The following is a 14,738-nucleotide window of genomic DNA, read 5'->3' as shown; positions in this document are numbered from 1 at the left end:
AGTCAAAAGATGTGTCCTGTGCTTGTACTGTACTGGGACTTTAGGGTATTGGAGAACTTTTATCGCACACCTGGCAGTATTAATGCGCCCTCTACAGAAATTAACTAGGAATAAGGTTGGTTGGCAGTGGACCAAGCAACAAGGCCTTTGATGCCTGCAGAAATGCTGTGTTTGAGCATGTGCAATTACATATTCCTAGGCGAGGATATCCTTTGGAATTACAAGTAACAATTCTAGATTATATAGTTTCATGGAGATTGAGGCAGATAACTGGGCAAAAAAATCAGAAAGAACCTGTAGGATTTTGGTCCAAGGCATTACAAAGCTCTGCTATACATTATACCCCAATGGAAAAACAAATTTTAGCTGTAGTTTGGGCACTACAAGAAACTGAAAGAATTACAGGCAAGATAGCGTGACTGTACACACATCCATACCTATTCATGGCTGGATTACTGATGATTCCATTAGGGCCCATGCAGGGGCTCAGGCAGCCACACATTGGAAATGAAAACATTATTTGCAGCAACTATTTCTACCACTCCGCACGCCACTCTTCTAGGAACTGTGTTATTTAATCATATGCCCACACTAGGGAAAACACTTCCACTTGGAGATATCCCTTCATCTCCTGTGGAGGAGGCTCCCCCTTATGACGAGTCAATAGAAGAGCACAAATAAGATGCCTGGTTTACTGATGGAAGTGCAACATACACGGCAACTGGAAAAGCACAATGGAGAGCAGTTGCATATGCTCTGCTTCCAGGAATTATATTATGGCAAACAGGTGTACAGGCATCTAGTCAGTGGGCTGAACTGATTGCAGCAACTCTTGCTGTCCTGGAAGGGAAGACATATTATACACTGAGAGCTGGGTGGTATACAAAAGCCTCACAATGTGGTTACCCCACTGGGCCCGAGGATTGGCACATACAAAGATACCCTATATGGGGGGGCAGATATATGGCAACAAATTTGGCAATATGTACAAAGGTATCCTTTAAATTAAGGCATGTTTCAGCTCATCAAAAAGATGATTCACTTGAGTGACAAATTAATAGGGAAGTAGATAATAGGACCTCCACTGAAGTACATGTTTAAGCCATAAATGCGCATATAGCTTGTGGACATTGATCAGCTCGTACTGCTTGAACACAGGACATTGCTGACAATCAAACCCCTTCTCCATTACATATTTATAAAGCATGTGCACATAATTATATTATTTGTATGCAGCTACATTTAAGGGCACTATATAGGCCATGGGGAAAGATAAAACAGGATCAGTGGGCCTTGAATACGTGGCATGTCGATCACATGGGCCCCCAGCCCCGTCTAGGGTGTGTCAATATGCATTCACTGTTGTGGATACAGCATCAGGACTGTTTCTTGCTAAACCTACCAAATATGCTGATGAACATAACACAACTGAAGAATCAAAACAACTCACTCATCAATATGGACCCTCTGAATGCGCTGGTTTTGGCTGGGATAGAGTTAATTTTCATCATAGTAGCTAGTATGGGGCTATGTTCTGGATTTGTGCTGAAAACAGTGTTGATAACACAGGGATGTTTTATTCACTGCTGAGCAGTGCTTACACAGAGCCAAGGCCTTTGCTGCTCCTCACACCACCCCACCAGCGAGGAGGCTGGGGGTGTGCAAGGGGTTGGGAGGGGACACAGCCAGGACAGCTGACCCCAACCTACCAAAGGGATATCCCATACCATATGATGTCATGCTTAGCATATAAAGCTGAAGGAAGAAGGAGGAAGGGGGGGACATTCAGACTGATGACATTTGTCTTCCCAAGTAATTGTAATGCATGATGGAGCCCTGCTTTCCTGGAGATGACTGAACACCTGCCTGCAGATGGGAAGCAGTGAATCGCAGAATCATAGCATGGTTTGGGCTGGAAGGGACCTTAAAGATCATCTAGTTCCAATCCCCCTGCCATGGGCAGGGACACCCTCCACTAGACCAGGTTGCCCAAAGTCCCATCCAACCTGGCCTTGAACACTTCCAGGGAGGGGGCATCTACAACCTCTCTGGGCAATCTGTTCCAGTGCCTCACCACCCTCACAGTGAAGAATTTTGTTCCTAATATCTAATCTAAATCGACCCTCCTTCAGCTTAAAGCCATTACCCCTTGTCGTATCACTACATGCTCTTGTAAACAGTCCCTCTCCAGATTTCTTGTAGGACCTCTTCAGGTACTGGAAGGCTGCTATAAGGTCTCCCCAGAGCCTTCTCTTCTCCAGGCTGAACAATCCCAACTCTCTCACCCTGTCTTCATAGGAGAGGTGCTCCAGCCCTCTGATCAGCTTCGTGGCCCTCCTCTGGACTCGTTCCAACAGCTCCATGTCCTTCTTGTACTGGGGCCCCCAGGGCTGGATGCAGTACTCCAGGTGGGGTCTCACGAGAGCAGAGTAGAGGGGGAGAATCACCTCCCTTGACCTGCTGGTCACACTTCTTTTGATGCAGAGCCACCAAGCTGAACCTGAGCCCCCGCGAGAGAAACACTGCGTGGACTTGGTGCCTGACTTCAGTCACCTCTGAAGGCCCTCCTTGTACAGAGCATCAAAAGCTGCAGAAGCCAGGAAAGGTTTCTTGCAGTTCCCAAATCTGTCCCTCTTCAGTGGGAATTCAAAGAGCTGGCCCCTTGGTAGGAGACATTCTGGTTTTGTAGGATTTCTTCCCTTGGGCAGCGGATGTATTGGGTTTGCATGGCAAGGTTTTGGTAGCAGGGGGACTACAAGGGGTAGTTTCTGTGAGAAGCTGCTAGAAGCTTCCCCCATGTCCGACAGAGCCAATGCCAGCCAGCTCCAAGACGGACCCATCACTGACCAAGGCTGAACCCATCAGCAACAGCGCTAGTGCCTCTGGGATACTATAGTTTAAGAAACAGAGAAAAACCACCAGGAGGAACTGCAGCCAGAGAGAGGAGTGAGAAGATATAAGAGGAACAACGCTGCAGACACCAGTCAGTGAAGAAGGAGGGGGAGGAGGTGCTCCAGGCACCGGAGCAGAGATTCCTCTTGCAGCAGCCTGTAGAGAGAACCATGGTGAGTCAGGCTGTCCCCCTGCAGCCCACTGAGGTTAATGGTGGGGCAGATATGCACCTACAGCCCATGAAGGACCCCACGCCAGAGCAGGTGGAGACACCTGAAGGAGGCTGTGACCCTGTGGGAAGCCCACGCTGGAGCAGGCTCCTGGCAGGACCTGTGGACCCGTGGAGAAAGGAGCCCACGCCAGAGCAGGTTTGCTGGCAGGACTTGTGACCCCGTGGGGGACCCACGCTGGAGCAGTTTGCTCCTGAAGGTCTGCACCCCGTGGGAGGGACCAACGCTGGAGCAGTTCATGAAGAACTGCAGCCCATGGGAAGGACTCACATTGGAGAAGTTCGTGAAGGACTGTCTCCCGTGGGAGAGACCCCACGCTGGAGCAGGGGAAGAGTGAGAGGAGCTCTCCCGCTGAAGAGGAAGGTGCAGCAGAGACAACGTGTGAGGGGGAGGGCTCAGTTTGCCGGGGATGGTTCGGGGATAGCCAGTAGGACAGAGGGTTCCGGCTGGTTTGCCAAACCCACGTGCTCCCCTCGGCGCCGCCGCCCGGGTCGGCCCGGGTCGGCCCAGCCCGTCGCAGCCCGTCCGTAACTGCAGCGTGCAGCGCTTGCGTGCAGGGTAGGGCGTGCGCTGGATGGTGGAGGTGCCGCCGGCTATGTTCTACGGCCCTTTTAATTTGTTCCCTGAGGGACGGTACACGCATTTTTAAAGCACCAGGCAGTCCCCGGATGAGGGGTTTGAGATGGCTGGGGTCCGCTGGCGGGGCCACCGGCACATCCCATTGTACTCTCTCGTGCATCGCCTGGATACCGGCAGCCTCCTGCACTCCCGCCGCCAGCTCGGACAGACCTTTTACTTTAATAGTGACGGGCTCCCCCGTTCTTTGGGGTCCACCCCCCCAGCCCAGTACGCCACCCGGGAAGTTACGGGCTGATCGCTGCCGGCCCGTCGCTCAGGAACACTCCCGAGCCCCAGGAACCGGCCGCTTCATCACGGCTTTAACAATACGCGCTTCCCCTCCCCGCCGCGTTCGAGAGACGCGCAACGGCTACTCAGTTTAGGTCTCGCCCGGGTGGCGCGAAACGTTGGCGTGGAGTTCGGCAAGCTCGGGAGCGGTCCAGGGAATTGTGCGAATGTGGCGCGGGGGTTATCCCCGCGGGGACCCGTATGCCTCTCGGGTTTAATAAGTGGCCGTACATTTTACTCCTCTAACTCCTCTTTCTCTTCTAACTCCTCCCCCCCCCGTTCCGGGGGCCTTTTCCTCAGGGTCTGTTTCTGTCCCGTCCCAATCCTCGGGATCCAGTCCCGCAATTAGCTTTTGGATCTGGGCAACACTGGGGGGTATAGAGTTACACGCTCGCGCTAGCGTGAGTTCAGTCTTCTAACAGGACTGTACGCTCTTGCTGTAACTTTAATTCATTTCTCAGCCCGTCTCTAGGTCTTTTATTTAAATTATCTTCTTCTAATTCACCGGAACACTTGCGGTACTCCTGTGCCCGAGTTAGGCACCCAGGATGGCGCACACCGCCCCTGTTCCCTTCCCATCTCCAATTTCACCGCCGCGTTGCTGCACCCTCACCACGACCGCTGCTGGGCCGGGCCATTTCTCCTTCGCCCCGGCAAGTACCGCGGAGGGGGGGAAGGCGCAGAGCCGTGCCTCCGGGACATCTGCGCCATCGGCATCCTGCCGACTACGCCAATTCAGTGTCGCGACAGTACAAGAGTGGCAAAATACGTTAAAAAAAAAAAAAGTTTAATGGGGTTAGAAAAAGGTAGAACGGTCAAACTGAACAGGGACCTTATAAGACACACACTTCGGGAGACAGAACTTATTTCCAGGTTCAGGGTGCCAGCTGGGAACTAAGGGAGGTGTGACTGAAACTGAGCTTAGAACGATGACACAAAATGGCTCCGGTATGTGGGAGACGTTGCTGGGGGTTCCCTGCATACGTGACGGGCAGCATGTGCGCTTCCCGCGAAAGCAGCCACCACGCTCCCCGGTGCCGTGCTGTCAGACCCGCAGGGAGGAGGCGGGGGGTGCTGCCGCCACAGGGTTGCGCAGCATTTGTAAACGGAGTGGACAGAAACGGCTCAAAGAGCTCAGCGGCCTGCGGCTTCCCTTTAGTGACAGATAGGCCGTTCTGTTTCAGTGGCTTTCTAGAGAAGGCAACGAGGCATTATACTGACCCCACTGGGTCTTGTAACTGTGGAAGCACGTGCCTCAAAGCAGGCGAGAAGCACTTGCTAATCTATGTGTTGAAGCTTCTGGTAGCTGTGTTGAGAAATTCTTTTACCAAACAATGATTAGCTTTGAATTTAAAAAGGCCTATGAGTAATTAATGTGTACGGAGAAGATATCCTAACCTTGAGAATAGAAACATCCTGGCAGGACTGGCCAAACGAGGTTCATAAGGAAGAACAGCTTGACCAGACAACAGAGTTGGGAAGTATCCAAAGAGAAGAAACTGTCCTCAAAGACTTGTGACCATAAAAGGGAAAAAGGAGTGGGGGGCTAACTCCCCAAATGACCACCGACGACCACCCGAGACCCCCCGCCCATGCGTAGTGTAGTTTTGCAACGCCAGCATTATGTAAATATAGTAGATAAGTGGAGAGGCAGAGACTTCTTGGAAAATGTATGAATATTCATGTATTTAAGGTATATAAAGAATGAACTTTTGTTTTAAGGTATACACGACAGGCGGAGCTATCCCCCATGCATCCTGCACCATAATAAAGAATGCCTGCTTTCTGATACTAAAAATGGAGTATTAGAGAGTTTATTATCCCATATTTGGTGACAGCAGGTTCTTCTTTGCTTTCGTCTTGGCTTTAAGCTTCAGTGCTCAACAAGCGCCGCAGTCGAAGCTGAAATCAGCTTGACCGTCTGGACTCCAAGCGCATACAAGCGGCCACATCCCGTAGTGTGCGCTACTACTGGCCTGCTGGTTCAAGCCTAGAAATACTGGGCTTTCTGAGGATTCTGTTGTTGCTGGTAGTGAGAGGGAGGCCATTCTGTTTCAGTGGCTTTCTAGAGAAGGCAACGAGGCATTATACTGACCCCACTGGGTCTGGTGACTGTGGAAGCATGTGCCTCAAAGCAGGCGAGAAGCACTTGCCAATCTATGTGCTGAAGCTTCTGGTAGCTGCTTCTTCCTTGACTGATCTTACGGCCAAATGAGGTAGAGCAGGATAAGAACGTCTTGACCACGATAGGTCAAAAGACCTCGCAGGGCAGCCAGAGTAAGCTGTTGAAGGAGTCCGTCGCTGTGGCACTCCTCTGTCAGTCGTCACATGCCAAAGAGGAAAAGGCAACTGTGATTGGACGGGCTTCCTTTTGTCCTTTTGGGGATAAGGTCACATGCTTTTGCCAACTCTGGGAGTTGTTGGTTTGGGGAGAAAAGCAAAACACAAGGCGTCTATTGTTTAGGGAAGAGGGGAGGACTCCAGCCTCTGAAGAGCACGTGGAGCAGGAAGCATGCTCGGAGTCGAGCAGGCTCCCATCCTCTCCTCTAAACGTGTCTCCTGTCCTCTGGAAGACAGAGCGCAGTGCCTACGGCAACAACCAGAAACGAACCCGCGAGGCACCCGCCCCTTGTGCCCTCTGGCCCCTTGCCTTTCTCAGGCTGCAAGAAGACAGGCACCAAGCTGAACCTGAGCCCCCGCGAGAGAAACACTGCGTGGACTTGGTGCCTGACTTCAGTCACCTCTGAAGGCCCTCCTTGTACAGAGCGTCAAAAGCTGCAGAAGCCAGGAAAGGTTTCTCGCAGTTCCCAAATCTGTCCCTCTTCAGTGGGAATTCAAAGAGCTGGCCCCTTGGTAGGAGACATTCTGGTTTTGTAGGCTTTCTTCCCTTGCGGAGAGGAGGGCAAAACCTGCTCCCTGTCAGGTTGGACTTTGCCTCGAAACGGGGCGCTGCCTTTCCTATTGTGACATCACTGGCCGACGCTGATGTCACAAAGCATCGTCAGCGCTGAGGTAGACACAGCAGGGCATAAGATCGGGGTTGTCCCTGCGCCTTTGTCACTCTCGGTCTCGAGGGAACGGAGATCACAGAGGTTTTGGCTCGCTCCCGAGCAACCAGGATGTTTGGTGCCCGTCCCTCAGCGGATACGGGCAGACGACTGCCCAGGGCCCACGATCTCAACGGGTATGCTGCAGAAAGCCTCCTCTCCTGTCCCCAAGGGTTTGTTCCACCTCATCAGTTGGGGTGGCTGGGGGGTGGGCAGGGGGAAGAACACGAGGGCAGCCTGGGAGCTGGGTCTGGAGGTGGTGCAAGGCAGCAGCAGTCTCTTTGGTCTCTTCACGAACACCAGGACTAGGCCTAGAAAGCCTTTTGTCTCTGCAAAGGGAGGGACAAGTCCGTTTTGGATTGCACGGAGGGAGTGCCAGGCAGTTGCCCAGATACATCCCTGCCGTAGGAATTGCGAGAGCTTAGCACAGTCCTGTACTGCGCTCTGCGGATGCGTTACTGAGCTGTGCTGGTCTTCCCGTTGAGCCGAACCAGAAGGACACCGATGTTTCCTCTGTTGGCAGTGGATTTGACTTGTGCTCCTGACTGATGAGGTTTCCTTTGGAAACCTGGTCAGCTCCTCACCAGTGGCCTGCCTTAGGAAAAGGAGCACGAGATCCTCTGAGGGGTCCAGAAAGTTTTCTAGGAGGACAAAAGGGCTCGTTTATTCCCGATGAAGTCTACGCTGTAAGCCTTTCAAGAGCCTCCTGGAACAGGCGGGAGGAGTTTCCGTCTTGCAGAGCGGTGCGTGCTGTCTCTCGGCAGATGAGGCCTCAGGGGAGCAGGGGCTAGCCACCAGGGTGCTTCTTTGGAGTTTCCTTGGTTCCCCATGGCTTGCCAGCATGCATTTACGTTCAGTCCTCCCTCCCTCCCTCCTACCCAGTCTGCATTTGTCCGCATTTATGCCAAGAAAGGGGCCAGTGACAAGCCGGCTGCTAAAGAAGTGCTGCTAGAGGGGAGACACGCAACCCCCGCTGCCTTGCAGGCTGTTGAACTGTAGGGGTACAGGCTGAGCCTTTTCTTGAGAGGGGGTGGAGAACAGTAGCAGCAGCAGTACCGATCGGACGGTGGGCAGGAGAAACAGGTGTTTGTTACGTCCCTTCCATTTCCAAAGAATCCCTCCCCACCCTCACAGAGGTGAAGTACGGCCACAGCTTTGGTTGCAAGTCCTCCTCCTGTTGCGGAGTCAATCCTGAGCCCTTTGTCCCTAACGAAACGGTGCCAGTCGCTGCCGTACCAAATGCCCCACTGGTGCAGTTGGTGACAGCTCCACCACTGAACTCGAGCTTGTTCAGGACCGAGCCAGTCCTCACGCCACAAACACCAGGTTCAAGACCTGCATTCCCTACTGCTGCTCTCGAGTCTGCTGCTGCTGCCGCTGAACTGCACGGGTACCGCCAGCTTCACCATCCTTTTCCTCCTTGCTGCTCCGTAGGAAAATGAAGGCTCTGCAAATGGTGACATGGGCGCTGCTTGTTGGTCTCTTCTCTTTCGGTGAGTCTCTGTAGAGCTCAGACCTGAGGGTGGTCCTTTGGAACCATTCTGCCCTGGTCCGCTTCCCCTGCTTTGACCAGAGGAGCCCAGCTAAGAGCAGAAAGTCCCCAACAGAGGTGTTCCAGTCCCCCCTGCTTCAGAGCAGAACGGGGGTGGGGGTGAGGAAGGGATGACTTGCCTTCCCCAGGAGGCCTAAGCCAGTCCTCTTAAGCCGAGGGAGAGCCAGTGGCTAACCTTGCCTGCCCCAGGAGGTTGAGAAGCTTCTGCAGGACCAGGAGCATATTCCAGGGGAGGGCGTGTCCATCTACTGCGGAGCCCGTACACCACCATGACCTCTTTCAGCGGCTACAAGAGGAGAGACAACTATGGCTCCTGGGAGAGACGCGGAAAGGGGAGCGGGCAGCCTGAGGCATAACCCGCCGTAGACCAAGTTCAAAGCGTAAGGAGAGCTTTGGTGTATGTCTGACAGGTGTTTACCACGTGGGACAGGTTGGCGAAGAAAGCCTCTGGAGGACTGCAGCGGTATGCCAAGCCTACATCTATTCGTATATTCAGCCCTTCCAAATGCAGGTGACATTTAGGTTTCTTCAGATCAAGGCTGCTTCTGCCAGCGTAACTCCAGGGCATAAAGTGCCACTCGTTAAAAGCCTGTGGCTAGGGCTAGGGACAGTAGCCACCCTGGCAGGCCATTCAGGTGAAGGTCAACTGGACTGAACACCAGCGTCTCCACAGATCGTGGCATTGCACGCAGCTGAGAAAGAACAATGATGAGGCAGATTTGGGCCTGCGTAGGTTTCAGCCCAGCACTGCTTTGCGTGTGAAGACTCGAGGCCGTTGGTTTTGATGGCTAGTAGAGTCTTCAACGTGCCTCCCACTTCAAAAATTCAAAAATTCATTTGTGGGCACATAATTCAGCGAGCAGCTTCATAGCAATGGGACTTCTGCGGGTGGTATCAAGAAAGGAGCTGCAGTCAAACCACTCGTGGAAGCGTAGCGGGAACCTGCCCGATAGTAGTCCAGCTGCCGAGGGCAACGGGAAACTGAAGGAATACGTAGAAGAGGTTGCAGGCACCTCTCGGCCTGTTGAATGAATGCCTGACAAATGGTAGAAGGCTTTGTAGGAAGGATGTTGCTTGACTGGAAGCCGTGCCCAAGCCAAAGACGGGAGGCTTTCTGGAAGAAGGCAATGCCCAATGTGAATTGTCTTCTGCCTTGCCTGCCGGTCCACGGTGGTGTCTTCAGAGCTTATGCTAGTGGAGCAACCGAGCACAAACAGGCACGGTGTCTGTGACTCGCTGTTTCCCGTGGCTGTACAGAGACTGTCGTTGCGCGCTGCCTTCGTTTCTGCAGAAGGCCGGTTTCTCTTTGGAATGACTGTTCCCTTAACTGTCGTTCCAGGAGCGCTTGCACCTCCCTGGAGGGGACTGGAAGACTCAGAGGTAAAAAACCATTTCCCCTTGACTAGACGGTTCTTTAGAGGAGCTCTGCCCCTCGGCCCCAACAGGACATCGTTTATGTGCCCCCTCACACAAACTTCACCTGACACAGCTCCCTGAGCTTCTCCCATTGCCATTTCTTCCCTTCTGCCAAACGGCCAGCTATAGCTCCCCACGTCCATTAGGGGACTGCGGCCACCCATCCAGCCACCCTCCCGCTTGGGCTGGGCTCCACCAAAATGCAGCACTTCCCCAAAATGTACCCAGGCAGCCGCGAAGCAGCTTCTCAGCCTGAAGCTCTGAGAACTTTGGAACTCACTCTCCCAACCGCTTCAGACGTGGTTGCCCCGCCACTCATCCAGAGCCAGGATTCCTGCCTCACTCCCATTCCCACGGCATCCGAGAGGCCACCCACAACACTTGCGGTCTCTCCGTTGGTCACTTTTTCTAGGCCTGCAGGAGACGAGCTGGGAGAAGCGCTGAGCGACACCCCGACCCTTGAAGAACACCTACGTAATGTGCGGGGCGAGCTCTATCACCTCCGATGGAGCGCAAAGGATGTCGCCGAGCGTGCCGTCCAGGAAGCCTTGAAGCAGGCTAAGCTCCCAGGCTTTACCGGACAGGTAAGGGCACGCTGCAGAAGGCTCTACTCGGAGGTTTCTCTCCTCCCTCCGGCATGTTTCCTTCTCCAGTTCCCTGTCCTAGCTAGCCAAAAGGCTGGTGCTGCTGGAACAAGTGCTGTGCGTGGCCACACTTTCTTTTCCCGTTGCTCCACGCTTCCTTATGGGGAAAGAGAGAGCCGTGGTGGGAAGCAGAGTTGTCTTAGTCATACCTTCCTCTCCGCCCAGATCTTGGGTCCTCCTCAAGGGAGGACCAGAAAGAAAGCGTGGTCTCAGCAGTCCATATTGACCCCAGTCCCATCTCACGCCCAGAAGGCTTCTCTGTCCCTGCTGCCTGGCACGGGGCATCTCCACAGGAAAAGCCCGTTCCCGCAGCTTCAGCACTCCGAGCAGCGGAGTGAGCAGCCCCTCCATTCTGATACCGGTCAATCCGAGTAGAGCAAACCTGGGAGGTTTCCGGGCAATTCCGGCGTTCCTTCCATCTGAGTTCAACCTTGTCCCAGGTCACCTTGGCTGGCCTTGCAGGGGAGCTGCTTGCCCCGTTCCTTTTCCTTCTAACAGGCGCTCTCCTTTGTGTTCCCTCCCAGGCTGTGCAAGAGATAATCGATCATGTCGTGGAGAAGGTGGAAGAAAACCAAGTCCCGATGCCTGATTATGCCCTCAAATCATCAGGTGCCGTGACACTGTACAATCCAACCAGTTCCAAAGCGCTTCCTGGCCCGCTTGACAAGACGGGCATTGGAACGCATCCAGTGGCAGGAGAGAAGGGGCGAGAAGTCAAGGGCCACCTCGTGCCCTGCAAATGTACCCACGGCCAGAGTCTGTAACGGGCCAGACCACATCTGAAGAACAGAAGGCCTAGTTGACCTTCTTGTCCTTCTCCACGGCCCCTTAGGACAGTTTGATGAGTCCCTGCTGTGTGTTCCAGGGGGATCACGCCCGTAAGAAAGAGGGGAACCCCACCGTAGGAGATGGATGCCCACGTGGAAGCATTTCTCAAGTCAATAGTGCAATATTCCTCCTGACATTGCTCGATGATCGTGCTCATCTTTGAATTTCCAGGGGCTGCTGTCATTCATTCACGGACTTCTCCATCCCTCTGGAATACAAAAGGAAAAGTCTTTTTGTATTCCCTGCCGCTGGTGGATTACGTGAGGTCTCCAGAGGTTATCCTTGAGGTAGGAGGAGCACCAAGAAACAGAAAAACAGAGGTGGGGGGGAGGAACCAAAGGCACTGCTGAGCGTCGCCTTTACCCTTGTCTCTGCTCCTCCGAGCGTTCTTTTCCTGCCGCCACCTTGCACAGACCTCCTCGCCTCCTGTGTCTGCCTGTTGAGTATTTCCTCTCCCGGAGTGCCCCAGGTGCTCCGCGCGAGCTTCTAACAGGCCAGCTTGGTCCGGCAGTCTTTGTCTTCCCAGCCACTGTGAAAACTGTCAGCGTGGCAGGGAAGGAGAATGGACAAGGTGCCTGCAGAGGTCTGGGGTGTGAGCTCCCCGGGGCTCTTAGTGAGCACAAGCGGGCGCTGAGAGCCTGCATTGCTGCAGGGCCCCAGGTTGTGTTGGCCAGCCGTCCTGGCACTGCTTGCTGCTCGCTGCTCCTGAGCTGCCTGCACAAGTTGAAGAGTTGGCTGGTGCCAGTGGCAGGAGGTGGGCCTGGATGAGAGGGAGCGATTGCTTCCCCTTACAGGAAAGGCTCATCCGGGTGGGCCCTTAGTTGCCACCTGCTCTGGGCAGGTGCCTTTCAGCCACACCGTCCCTTGCTTGTTCTTGGCGAGTTGCTCTGGACCGGGAGAGGCCGGAGAGTTTGTACAAGTAGCGCACCCAGCTGCCTGCCATCGAAGCGCTTCTCCGCTGAAGGGCTCTTGTGAGGCATGAATTCTCGCCACGGCTTCTCTGCGCGGTACCCGCAGGGTGCGACCGGAGGCAGCGGCTGGGGTTCAGGGCAGAGCTGGTTGCCCAGATCAGTTCATAATCCTCTGATGCTGGCGGCGGGAATGAGAGCCAGGGCACCCTTCTCCAGCTGAACGTACTTTCTTCTTCTCCTCCTCCTCCTTTTCAGCCGGACAATCACCCGGGAAACTGCTGGCCCTTCCCAGGAAGTCAGGGACACGTCCTGATCAAGCTGTCCGTGCCAATCACTCCCAGAGCTGTCACCATGGACCATGTTTCAGGGAGCGCGTTCCATCGAGACAGCATCCCCAGCGCTCCAAAGGACTTTGCTGTCTACGTAAGTCATTTGTCGAGTCGGGGGCGGGGGGTTGCCTAGCATTTCTAAGCGGGGAGTGCATATGGGTCAAAGAGTCCAGCGGCCTGAGGCTTCCTCCTGGCTCGCACAAGAAACAAGCTCCTCAGAGTTCCTCTCTTTCCATTGTATTCCTCTTTCCATATCCAATGGACTGCTCGAAAGGAAGCTTCTGGGGCAAGGTGGTACTCCAGGAGCCACAGGGAAAAGGAGCTGGCACAGTGCACGGTCCTAGACCTTCTGGCCTCCAATCCCAGTGGGCATTTGTCATCCTCAGGCTACTCCCCCTCTCACTGGGAACGTCTGCTCCTTTTCTGACTGGCAGCTTAGACTGCTTGAGTAGGCAAGCGTGGCATGCTACTTAGCTGCCGCTTCTCGTCGTCCTCTTGCGCTCACCTTCCTTGGGCTAGGTAGCCCAAATAAACCAGTACTCCAGCGACTGAAGTTAAGTCTTCCCACGGTGTACCAAACGCTCTTGTTTTCTCCACCCCCGTCTTTCTCTAGGGCCTGAAGGAAGGACGTGAGGAGAAGGGCACGTTCCTGGGAGAGTTCACGTTCCTGGCAGCGCTGAATCCCAGACAGACCTTCCAGCTGAAGGTACGGGGACCGAGAGGGAGGAGAGCTGTAGGAGAGGAGGAGGAGGAGGAGAAATGTGGTCGGCGGGGCAGAAGCTTCCCTGCCAAAGGGCTAGAGGCAGCCCTCTCCTTGAGCGTCTGCCACGCTGGCCTTTCTTCTGCTTTAACTTCCTAAGGGTGTTTGCCTGGACTGCTGTTCTTCTTTGCTTTCGTCTTGGCTTTAAGCTTCAGCGCTCAACAAGCGCCGCAGTCGAAGCTGAAATCAGCTTGACCGTCTGGACTCCAAGCGCATACAAGCGGCCACATCCCGTAGTGTGCGCTACTACTGGCCTGCTGGTTCAAGCCTAGAAATACTGGGCTTTCTGAGGATTCTGTTGTTGCTGGTAGCGAGAGGGAGGCCATTCTGTTTCAGTGGCTTTCTAGAGAAGGCAACGAGGCATTATACTGACCCCACTGGGTCTGGTGACTGTGGAAGCATGTGCCTCAAAGCAGGCGAGAAGCACTTGCCAATCTATGTGCTGAAGCTTCTGGTAGCTGCTTCTTCCTTGACTGATCTTATGGCCAAATGAGGTAGAGCAGGATAAGAACGTCTTGACCACGATAGGTCAAAAGACCTCGCAGGGCAGCCAGAGTAAGCTGTTGAAGGAGTCCGTCGCTGTGGCACTCCTCTGTCAGTCGTCGCATGCCAGAGAGGAAAAGGCAACTCGTTTCTTCTTCTCATTTCAGAACGAGCTCTCTGGGGTCGTGAAGTACATCAGGCTGGAAGTGCTGAGCAACTGGGGCCACCCGGACTACACCTGCCTGTATCGATTCAGGGTGCACGGTGATCCTCCCAAAGACGATGCGGGGAGAGGTGTCAGTTTTGTCTGGCAATAAATTCCACTGATTTTCACCAAGTCGAGTTTGAGTCTCTTTTGCCTGTGAGGCTAACTGCTAAGAGAGCTCCCTGTCCTCCTCTCAACCCATGAGCTTATCGCAGGCTTCCCGGGAGGAAGAGGTGAGGGAACAAAGGACTAAGAACCATCTCCTGCGGATATCTTCATTTTTATTTGTGATGGAGGACTGAAGGCATGTGCAGCTAAAGAACCACCAAGCGGTAAGAAGAAGACAGACTGAGAAGCAGGAAAGCACGGTAAAAGTTTGGGCGCCCGGAACTGCGTAGGAGAGGCTACCCACTCAAGATAGCATGGTAACTTAAAGCTCAACGTGTCCTGCCGAAGTCAAGACACCTTTCCTAGAGGGGAACTCTGTCTCAAGCTGCCTCTGAACGGCCGCCGAGGGGCCTCAGCTGCTCCCGCT

The 14,738-nt window shown here is 54.0% G+C and overlaps 1 pseudogene; it reads left to right on the top strand.

The window, feature by feature from the left end:
- The first annotated feature begins 8,933 nt into the window (after positions 1-8,933).
- LOC129203083 (SUN domain-containing protein 3-like) lies at positions 8,934-14,325 on the top strand (annotated as a pseudogene).
- The last annotated feature ends 413 nt before the right edge of the window (positions 14,326-14,738 follow it).

The sequence above is a fragment of the Grus americana genome, chromosome 2 (genome assembly GCF_028858705.1).
Source record: "Grus americana isolate bGruAme1 chromosome 2, bGruAme1.mat, whole genome shotgun sequence".
Taxonomy (NCBI): Eukaryota; Metazoa; Chordata; class Aves; order Gruiformes; family Gruidae; genus Grus; species Grus americana.
Note: the sequence above shows the minus strand (reverse complement) of the source record. Positions and strands in the feature narration are given on the sequence as shown.